Below are 11,559 nucleotides of genomic sequence, written 5' to 3'. Positions count from 1 at the left end.
ACGAATATGTGTGTATGTATGTAAGTTTGTGTGTATATGTATATGCATGTGTATACACAGAGACATACAGATGCACATTCATATGTATGTATGCATACTCCCCATATACAAATTGTTCAATGTAAAGTCAGAAAAACCTGAATTCAAATACTTTCTTGAGTCTAGCTGCCTGGCATTAGGCAAATCCCTTAGTTTCTTCATTCTCACCCTCAGTTTCTTCATTTGGTAAATAGGAATAATAATAACAGCACTTATCTTATAGCATAATTGTAAAACTCAAATGAGATAAGTTGTGTTATTTTCCCTAAGGGATTCTGAAACCATTCAGCAGAGTTCCTTTAAGGACAGAGCAATGTCTTACCACGGTTTTTGTTGTCGTTATTGTTGTTTTAAATTTTTTTTATAGTATTTTCTTTTTCCAAATACATGTTAAGATAGTTTGTTTTTGTAAAACTGTTTTCCGAATTTTTGTCTCTCTCCCTTTTGTCTCTCTCCCTTATTTTCCCCTTCCCCAAGATAATAAGCAATCTGATATAGATTAAATATATGCATTTTAAAAAATACATTTCAATATTTGTCATGTTGTATAAGAAATATCAGAATCTCTGATCATGTTTCACAGTAATAAATAGTGTGAAGGGGACAAAATTAAATTGATCAACCAGAAATATAGCATTGGGGATTTGGATGAGCAAGGAAATTACTGTGGTCTTCAGTATCTGATGCACCATCCTAGGGAAGAGAGATTGTATTTGTTTCTTCATACATTTACAGAAAAAGATTGGCCAAATCATGTAAGATGCTATATAAAAGAATTTGCAGTCCTACTTTCTAGATCCTGATTATGTTTCAGCTATATAATAAATCTGCAAAATAAAATAGATGAAAGATTCAATAAGGGATAATTGTTAAATTTAAGTATGTTCAACTTTTTTTTTAATGATGAATATTTCAAATTGGGTATTGCATTATTGTGGGATGCTCTCTGCTAATATGTCAAAATCTCTCTGAGCCTTCACAGACTATCTTCTGGTTCAGAATCCCTTAGGGAAAATAACACAATTTATCTCATTTGAGTTTTACAATTATGCTATAAGATAAGTGCTGTTATTATTATCTTCAGAGAGACCTAGAGAGACTTGCATGAACTTATGTTAAGTGAAATGAGCAGAACCAGGAGATCATTGTACACAGCAACCTTTCTGGTAAAGTTCTCTTGGTGACATGCTTCTCTGCACACTTGCCCCAGTGGCAGAGTTCATTACCTGATCTACATTCCAAGCCTTTCCAGCTCCACACTATATTAAAGGGATAAGACTTTACTAAACACTTTAATATTCAGTGGGGAAAATTAATTCAGGTCAATTTACAGAATAAACTGACAAAAAGAACAGGGAGGGAAGCAGTAACATATTAACAGATAACAAAAGGGATGGTTGGATGGATGGATAAGAGTCCAATAAGTGCTTGCCACAAATCAAGAACGATGCAAAGTACAGATAGAAAGGAGGCAGTATCTGCAAGATCATCATCAGCAAAAGATAGAAAGAGAAATTCTATTTAAAATTACTGTAGAAAATAAAATACTTGGGGGTCTACCTGCTAAAACAAACCCAAGAACTATATGAACACAGTTACAAAACACTTCTCACATAAATAATGTCAGATCTAAACAACTGGAAAAATATTAATTGCTCATGGCTAAACTGAGATATTATAATAAAAATAACAATAGTACCTAAATTAATCTACTTATTCAATGCCATACCATTCAAACTCCTAAGAAATTACTTCACAGAGGTAGAAAAAAATAACAAAATTAATCTGGAAGAACAAAAGGTCAAGAATTTCAAGGGTATTAATGAAAAAAATGCAAATGAAGGTGGCCTAGCTGTACCAGACCTAAAACTATAGTATAATGCAGTGGTGATCAGAACTATTTGGTACTGGCTAAGAAATAAAGTAGTCAATCAGTGGAATATCTTAGGTTCACAAGGCACAATAGTCAATGACTATAGTAATCTAGGATTTGACAAACCCAAAGACCCCAGCTTTGAGGATAAGAACTCACTAGCTGACAAAAACTACTGGGAAAATTGGCAGAAACTAGGCATTGACCCACACCTAACACCCTATAGTAAAATAAGGTCAAAATGGGTTCGTGATTTAGACATAAAGAGTGGAACTAGAGTACATCATTGAATGCAAAATAGATAATTTTGATTATATTAAGCTAAAAAGTTTTTGTACAAACAAAACCAATGGAGACAAGATTAGAAGGGAAGCAATAAACGGGAAAATTTTTTACATTTAAGGGTTCTGATAAAGGCCCCATTTCTAAAATAATAGAGAGAATTGACTCAAGTTTATAAGAACTCAAGCAATTCTCCAATTGATAAATGATCAAAAGATATAAACAGACAATTTTCAGATGATGAAATTGAAACTATTTCTAGTCATATGAAAAAGATGCTCTAAATCACTATTGATCTGAGAAATGCAAAAATTAAGACAACATTTCTCAAATTGTAAGATGATAGGAAAAGATAATGATGAATGTTGGAGGAGATGTGGAGAAACTGGGAATAATACATTGTTGATGAAGTTATGAACTGATCCAACCATTCTGGAGAGCAATTTGGAATTATGCCCCAAAGGGCTATCAAACTGTGCATACTCCTTGATCTAGCAGTGTCTCTACTGGGCTTGTATCCCAAAGAGATCATAAAGGAGGGAAAGGGACTCACATGTGCAAAAATGTTTGTGGTAGCCCTTTTTGTAGTGGCAAGAAACTGGAAACTGAGAGGATGACCATCAGTTGGGTTAACTTGTGGTTTATGAATATTATAAAATATTAATGTTCTGTAAGAAATAATCAGCAAGATGATTTCAGAGAGACCTAGAGAGACTTGCATGAACTTATGTTAAGTGAAATGAGCAGAACCAGGAGATCATTGTACACAGCAACAGCTAGATTATACAATGATCAATTCTGATGGATGTAATTCTTTTCAACAAAGAGATTGATTCAGATCAATTCCAATGGCCCTGTGATGAAGATAGCCATCTGCACCCAGAGAGAAGACTGTGGGGACTAAGTGTAAATCACAACATAGTATTTTCATTCTTTTTGTTGCTGTTGTTTGCTTGCATTTTGTATTCTTTCTCATTTTTTTCCTTTTTGATCTGATTTTTCTTGAGAAGCATGATAATTGTGGAAATATGTACAGAAGAAATGCACACGTTTAACATATATTGGAATACTTGCCATCTAGAGGAAGAGAGAGAAGGAAGAAAGGGAAAAAATTTGGAACACAAGGTTTTGCATGGATGAATGTTGAAAATTATCTATGCATCTGTTTTGAAAATAAAAAGCTTTAATAAAAAAGAAATAAAGTGGAATAGATTAGATACACAAATAATAATCAAGACCTATAATAATTATTATTTGATAAACTCCCAAACTCTGGCTTCTGGAATAAGAACTCATTATTTGACAAAAACTGCTGGGGGAAATGGAAAATAATATGTGAGAAACTCAGCATAGACCTACATCTCACTCCCCATACTAAAATAAGGTCAAAATGTATACATGATTTGGGCATAAAGGATGATATCACAAATAAATTAGGAGAATAAGGGTAATTTACCTATCAGATCTTTAGAGAAGAGAAGAATTTATGACCATAGAAGAACTATAGAACATTATGAAAGACAAAATAGACAATTTTAATTACATTACATTTAAAAGTTTTTGCACAAACAAAATCGACAGAAACAAGATTAAAAGAAGTACAAAGCTGGGGGGAAATGTTTAAAACCAGTGTTTCTGATGAAGGTCTTATTTCTAAGTTATATAAAGAACTGTATGAAATTTATATGAATACAAGTCATTATCCAATTGATAAATGGTCAAAGGATATGAACAAACAATTTTCAGATGATGAAATTAAAGCCATTTATAGTTATATGGAAAAAAATGCTCTAAATCACTATTTATTAGAGAAAACCAAATTAAAACAACTCTGAGATACCACTTCACACTTCTCAGATTGGCTAAAATGACAGGAAAAGATAAAGATAAATGATAAATGGAGGGGATGTGGGAAAACTGGAACACTAATGCATTGTTAGTGGAGTTGTAAAATGATCCAACCATTCTGGAGAACAATTTGGAACTATGCCCAAAGGACTATAAAAAAAAATGCATACTCTTTGACCAGCATTACTAGATCTGAATCCTAAGGAAATTATAAAGGAGGGAAAAGGAAAAGGATTCACATGTGCAAAAATGTTTGTAGCAGCTTTTTTTGTGGTAGCAAACAATTGAAAAATGAGCAGATGTCCATCAATTGGGGAATGTGGATGAAGGTAATATTATTGTTCTATAAAAAAAGGAAGAACAAGCTGATTTTGGAATGGTCTGGAAATATTTACACAAACTGATGCTGAGCAAAACAAGCAGAACCAGGAATACATTGTACACAATAACAGCAAGAATATACAATAATCAACTATAAAAGACTTGTTTCTTTTCAATGGTTCAGTGATCCAAAGCAATCCCAATGGACTTTGGACAGAAAATTCCACCTGCATCCAGAAAAAGATCTAAGGAGACTGAATGTAAATCAATACATGCTATGTTCATTTCTTTTCTTTTTCATCTCTCCCATGGTTTTACTCTTTTGCTCTGATTTCTCTTTCCCAACATGATTCATAAAGCAATGTATGTTAAAAAATAAATAAATTTACTAGGGAAAAATGCTATCTGCATCCCCAGAGAGAACTATGAAGAATGAATATAAATCAACACATGCCATGTTCACTTTTTTTCCTTTTCCTGCTGTTTTCTCTCATGGTTTTCCCCTTTTGTTCTGATTTTTTTCTCCCAAGATGACTCATAAAGAAATGTATATTTTAAAAAATTAATGTACATGTATAATCAGAAAAAAAATTATTAAAAATTTTAAAAATCTGAGTCACTTATCCTGTCTTAGTGATCAATCTTAAAGGAATAACTTTGACACAAATTTTCTCTCCTTCAGCTGGGATCATACAGAATTTCCTTCATCATTCCCAGATCATTAAGTTCCTCACAGGTAAGCATATTCACCTGGAACTGACTCTGTCCACATTCAATGAGAGGTCTATCCCCAACATACAGTCAATGGGATTCAACCACCTACTATACATACATAGAAAGAAAGAGAAGGCCAATAAAAGAAATAGGTGAAATCCCTGTGATGTTGTAAGCATGTTTTCCCATAGGAAAAAGGGAGGGAAAAATTAGTTGGCCTATTTAAATTTTTCAGCCTCATTTCTTAAGAAGGTATTCCATAAAGTGGATCTCTTCGATAAAGAGAGCAAATTCAGTTTCAATTGATCAAAGATGGGCAGAAGCAGCTATACCCAAAGAAAGAACACTGAGAGATGAATATAAACTGCTGGCATTTTTGTTTTTCCTCCCGGATTATTTATATCTTCTGAATTCAATTCTCCCTGTGCAACAAGAAAACTGTTCGGTTCTGCACACATATATTGTATCCAGGATATACTGTAACCTATTCAACATGTAAAGGATTGCTTGCCATCTGGGAGAGGGAGGGGAAAAATCGGAACAGAAGTGAATGCAAGGGATAATGCTGTAAAAAATTATCCTGGCATGAGTTCTATCAATAAAAAGTTATTTAAAAAAAGAAGAAGAAGGTATTCCATAGAGTCTGGACCCCTCTGCAAAAATTCCAAGAAGAAATTGGTTACATCTGACCAGGGCATTTCTTTGGCCATATATGAAGTAGATGAGAAATTTGGTGGCTTCGTCCATCACCCTCTTTCTCAAATCCATACAATAAAGGAAGCTCAGAAGCCAATAACTTACTAATGCATTTACTGAGTCATGTTTATATGGGTGTCAAGATATTCTCTAGGCTGTACACCTTTCTTTGGATAATGAAATGTAGTTAAGAGACAACACCAATATCAGGTGGAGTGAAAAAGCTAGAGAGCATCTTTCTTGTAATGTAGATAGAGCCAGAACCAGAAAATCTGCATTTAATTCTATGTGGAAAAATATTTAAATATTTATTAAATATAGTTGATTAAATATACTAAGTTCTAGGCACCAAAATAAGGGAAGGACATTGATAAACTGGAAAGCATTCATCATTCTTTTTCTTTCTTTTATTGGTGAAGAGTAACAATAGCCCAGTGGTAGGTAACATTGCCCCTGGTCCATGATCTCTGTGAAGGCAGCAATAGCATCCATTGAACTTTGAACATTTCTGAATGGCTCTGTCAAGATTTTGCACTGCCTCTTACCCTTTTAAATAGAGCACCTGAGCTCACAAACTCTTACATAATACATCAAAATACAGGTTACAACATCAGAAGTAGCCCAAACTGACCAAAAAGCCATTGGCAGATACAAAAGAAGTGAAATGGAAATCAAAGGCAAAGGAGCTCTAAATTGAAGTTAAAAAAAATAAACTATAGCTAAAAGAATATGTCTGGAAAGACAACATATATAGAGAAATATTATAAGAGGACATGGCTTTAGAATATATATACCATCATGACTGAAAAAGGATTAGACAGCAATGAAAAAGTAAAAGCTATGTTGAACAGAGAATGCAAGACTGGAAAAAAGAAAAGAAAGAGTAGTAGAGAGGGTTAGGTTTTTATTTTTTGGTGTGTGTGAGTGTGAGTGTGTGTGTGTGTGTGTGTGTGTGTGTGTGTGTGTGTGTGTATTTATGAGTGGTTATATATCTACATATATGTGTGTGGGTTTACTTAAAGATGATCAGAAAAGAGAAATCAAGACTCACTCCTAAAGGTGTTGATAGGATTGGCAGCAGAGAAAATTTTGTGAGTAGGGGTAAAAATATTGAATACATCATGAAGTTGGCTGAATATTGAAAAATGTCTGTGCACAGCACCTGAAATGAACTATTTCTCTTCGAAAGTATTCAATGTCTTTATCTGAGCCTGAATCCTGTTAAAGCCTTATAACCAGAAGATCTGGCCACAGTGGAGTTCTTCCCTCAGTATGTTCAATCTCTTCCTCATCTTCTGCCATTTCATACTTTGCTGAACCATGACCTGCCTCTTTCAGGACTTTCAGCTGGTTAATAGGGATGATGGCAATGACCACCATCAATGACCCAGACAAGTTCCTCCAATACCAAAAAACAGGCACCAGATCTACTGTTTGATGTTCAAAGATGCCCAACTGAAGGGTTTCCTGCTAACTGTACAATCACAATTTGAAAGCCAGTTGTGTCAGGACAATGGAACAAAAGATGGGATCAACACAATCATTTTTAAAAACTATTTGAATTATGCAAATAAAATGATGACAATGCCTATACCCCTTGACTTAGAATTTAACTGTCCTGCATATATCCATAGGTCTTAGATAAAAAGAGAGACCCCACTACACCAAATATTTATAATAGTACTTTTTGTACTGGTTGTTGTTTGTCCTTTATTTTTGAAGATAACCAATGCCATCATGTGGTGATGTCTTGATTTGTGCATGAACTGGATTTAAGTGAAATCTAATTTATGCATTTTTCAGCTTCATTCTCTCTTCCAAAGTCACTGAAGTTCACTATCTGTAATGACTGCGTATTTAAAATCAGCTGGAGTCAGGAATTCAGGTTAAGGGAAAAATCTTCAATCTTTATTGAAGTGAAGAGGTGAATAAAGATTGCGATAGTAATATGGGCAAGAAAGATTGCTATAGCAATACGGGCAGCTGCGACAGGAAGCCAGCTAGCAGAGAGAGACCTGAGCTGAAAAACTGTCGCAATGACAATGCTAGCAGTCTCTCCTTCCCCTTCCTTTTCCACTCCCCTGCCTCCACCCACCAAAATCGTCATTTCCTATACAACACATCAGGACTTGCACAAAGAGTGGGCGGGGGCCATTCTTTCTCCAAGCTTATATATTAATAGATTATGGTCCAATTACTATTTAGCCTCATGTGCTTGGGACCTCAGTGCATCAACTCAAGCCTCAGCCCATTACAACTATCAAGAAAGAAGTCAGAATTATTAGTGATGGCAGGGAACTAGATGACATCTTCCATGTCTGACAAAACTCCAAATACTTCATAGCACCTGCTTCTGGTCATTTTCATGGTAGTTGAAACAAATTGTTCTTATTTGTCCATTCTGCTGAGGGCTCCCTCACATGTTTGGGGTAGACATCTCCCCAATTCACTGATGGGTTGTGGCCTGGTGGTTACCCTTGATGAGGAGCCTGTCTCCTGAGATGGTTAATAGAATGTGGTCATTGTGCGTGCTACAGATTTTTGAAGTCATAGGTAAGAGTTGAGTTCTAAGGACACATGAAAGATGGCTCTGAAAAGGTCTTAGTAGAGGTTCTAGTACCTCACTGAACACCTTATACACCTCACTTTTTGTGATAGCAAAAACTGAAAACAAAGTAGATAACCATTGATTGGGGAATGGCTGAAGACATTGTGGAGCATAAATAGAATGGGATATGACTATGCTGTTAGAAATAACAAATGTGATATATACAAAGATTTATGGGAACATTTATATGATCTGATACAGAGCAAAGTAAGTTGAGCCAAAAAAAAAATATACACAATGACTATATGTGAAGAGCAATAACAAAATATTGAAAATTGAATATTGTGATGGGGGCCATCAAGATAAAAGACTAGATATTTTCTCCTATCATTACAATTTCTCAAAACTCTCCAAAAGACAAATTATGCACAAAAATAAAGCAATTTCAATTGTTTCCATAATCTAAAAACCAAGTGCCAAAACAAGAAAAAAATAAGTTGATAAATTAATAACAGAGAAAGCCAATAATCCCGTATTTTTTTATTCAATCATCCAGCACATTCTCTTCCACTGCCCATATTCTTTGCAGCAGGACTTGCATGAACAAATACATACACTTTCAACAAAATTCATCTATAACTTAACCTTCTCCTTTGCCTCCCTGCTTCCAGTGTCATGGGAATCCAAGTAGCAGAAATTTGTTTAGGTTGCAGGAGTTGAAGACCTGAGGAACAGAGGAATTCGAGGCAGGACACAAATGTGGCTTTGTGGAATTCTAGTAGATTGAGGAAAAGTGCCCATTATCCAAATGGAACTGATTCTACCCCTCCAGAAGTTACTTGGAGCAGAGACCAATAGTGAACCATGAATTGCCTAACAGAGGAGGAGGCTGAAATCTTTTTAGAGCAAATCCTTAGGAAAACATCATTAAAGGAGAGAGAGGCAGGAATAGGAGAAGACAGAGGAAAATGACTGAAATTGCCACAGATTAAGTTTAGAAGGAAGAAATTCAAAGGCCTAAAGTATAAGCAGATAAACCAAAAGGCTAGTAGGAAAAGGAAATATAGCCTCCAAATCAAGTCAAAGAATTCAGATGTCTAAGAAAAAGTATTGGTAGACAAAGGAAAATGAATCGACACCCAATGAGGCAGAAGATTTTTTGGATTCCTAGGAGAGCATGGAACTATAGTGGTATGGTCAGTAGTCAATAAACATCTGCTAGGGACTCCAATAAAAGAAAATAATAGTACTCCCTATGGTACATCTTTCCATTCTGGAGGGAAAGATTCTGCCTTCTGAGCTTATTTCCCTAAGCCCTCTGATTTTTCTGTGTTCTCTATAAATTCGTTTTGAGGGGAGGGGAGAGAAGGAGAAAGAGAGGAAAGGAAGAAGGGAGAGAGTGGGCGAGGGAGGGAGGAAGAAAGAAATGACTGTGCCAATTCACAATTCCATTAAAAATGTACTAGTATGCCTATTTTCCTACAACCTCTCCAACATTGTGTCATCTCCTTTTTTAATCATCTTTGCCAATTTGCAGGTGTGAATTAAAACCTCATGAGTTTTTTTTGTTTGTTTGTTTTGTTTTGTTGTTGAGGCAGTTGGAGTTAAGTGACTTGCCCAGGGTCACATAGCTAGTAACTACTAAGTGTCTGAGGCTGGACAAACAGACCTCAAATCACTCATCGCCTACTCCTCTGTCAGTCACATAGGCTTAATAATTATCGCCGCCCTCATACAATCTCCCCTCGGCTTCATAGGAGCAACAGTACTAATAATTGCCCACGGACTCACCTCTTCAATACTATTTTGCCTAGCCAACACCAACTATGAACGTATCCACAGTCGAACCTCCTCCTGACTTCAGGGCTAGTTCTCTATCCACTGAGCCATCTAAGCTCAGTGCTCTTGCTGCCCCAAGACTTTTTTAAATTGCATTTCTCTTATTTTTAGGGATTCAGAGCATTCTCTCATATAATTGTTAATAGTTTTTAGTTCTTTTGAAAACTGCTTATTCATATCCTTTGGCCAAATAGTATTTGAATTAATGGAATTTGACCTGTAGAGTAAAACAGTAAAGTTATAGAATTTTGGAGTTGGAAGAGTCTTTAAAGATCATCCAGTTTTCATTTCACAAATAGAAAAAGTGAGGCACAGAGGTCATATGACTTGCTAAAATCACTCAATTGTGCTGTAGCTAGTTTGCCATTCACCCCATTGCCATCTGAGAAGCATACCATATTAGCATATTATTTTAGCAGTCTCTGCTAAATGCATTTTGAGTAACCTCATTCATTTTTATAAAATTAAAGAAAACATCTTAAATCAACAGGTTTAGAAATGCCATATTGAATTTCCCCTCAGACATAGCCTCATTCAGTTATTGTCAAAAGTAATTTTGTTACTTCTTAGCTCTATTGCAATCACAAGGCAAACCTGAAACAATTTGGGGTGGTAAAGAGAGGAGCAGAGAGAGAAGGCTAAATAGTCAATGAATGCTATAATTCTTCCCTAAAATCAGTCTTATTCCAACTCACAAACCCACTCATGATGATTTCTAGTTCTGGGTCTCCTTGCTCTGCTCCTAACCAGGTTTCTGTTTTCCAGTGTAGAGACTACTTGGGGTTCACAGCTATATCATTCAGATAACCCACTGTCATGTCAGAATTGGAATTACTCCAAAGGGTGAAATAGTAGGAAATATCATGCACTCAATCCAGCCCTCTGGACATGCAGTTCACAGGAGTTACCTCTGCATTTCACCTTAACACTTCACCTTAATAAAAGTTTTGTTTTAAAAGACAATTCCACTATTTAGGAATATGCACCCAAAAAACTTCCAAGGATCCATACCTAAATATAATCAACCATAATACACTATGTCCTCTCATATCATCTGAATCATACAACTATTTTCAAAATGAATTCAATACTCAAGCCACAACACTATGTCTGATTACTTGAACACACTTGAATCTTGTTTATCACATACTCTATCTGAAAAGTTAGAAATTAACTTTTTTTTTGATGCCTGAACAACTTTTAATAGTATCTTGAACAATGGTAGCAAGTTGTGGTTTTGTAAGAGAAAAGCCTCATAATTGGATATCTTTTTTTACATAACTTTTTATTGACAGAACATATGCCTGGGTAATTTTTTACAACATTATCCCTTGCACTCACTTTTGTTCTGACTTTTCCCTTCCCTCCCTCCACCCCCTCCCCCAGATGGCAAGCAGTC

The sequence above is a fragment of the Antechinus flavipes genome, chromosome 1, assembly GCF_016432865.1.
Source record: "Antechinus flavipes isolate AdamAnt ecotype Samford, QLD, Australia chromosome 1, AdamAnt_v2, whole genome shotgun sequence".
In the NCBI taxonomy this organism is placed as follows: domain Eukaryota; kingdom Metazoa; phylum Chordata; class Mammalia; order Dasyuromorphia; family Dasyuridae; genus Antechinus; species Antechinus flavipes.
The sequence above is the reverse complement of the archived record's forward strand: the minus strand, read 5'-3'. Positions refer to the sequence as shown.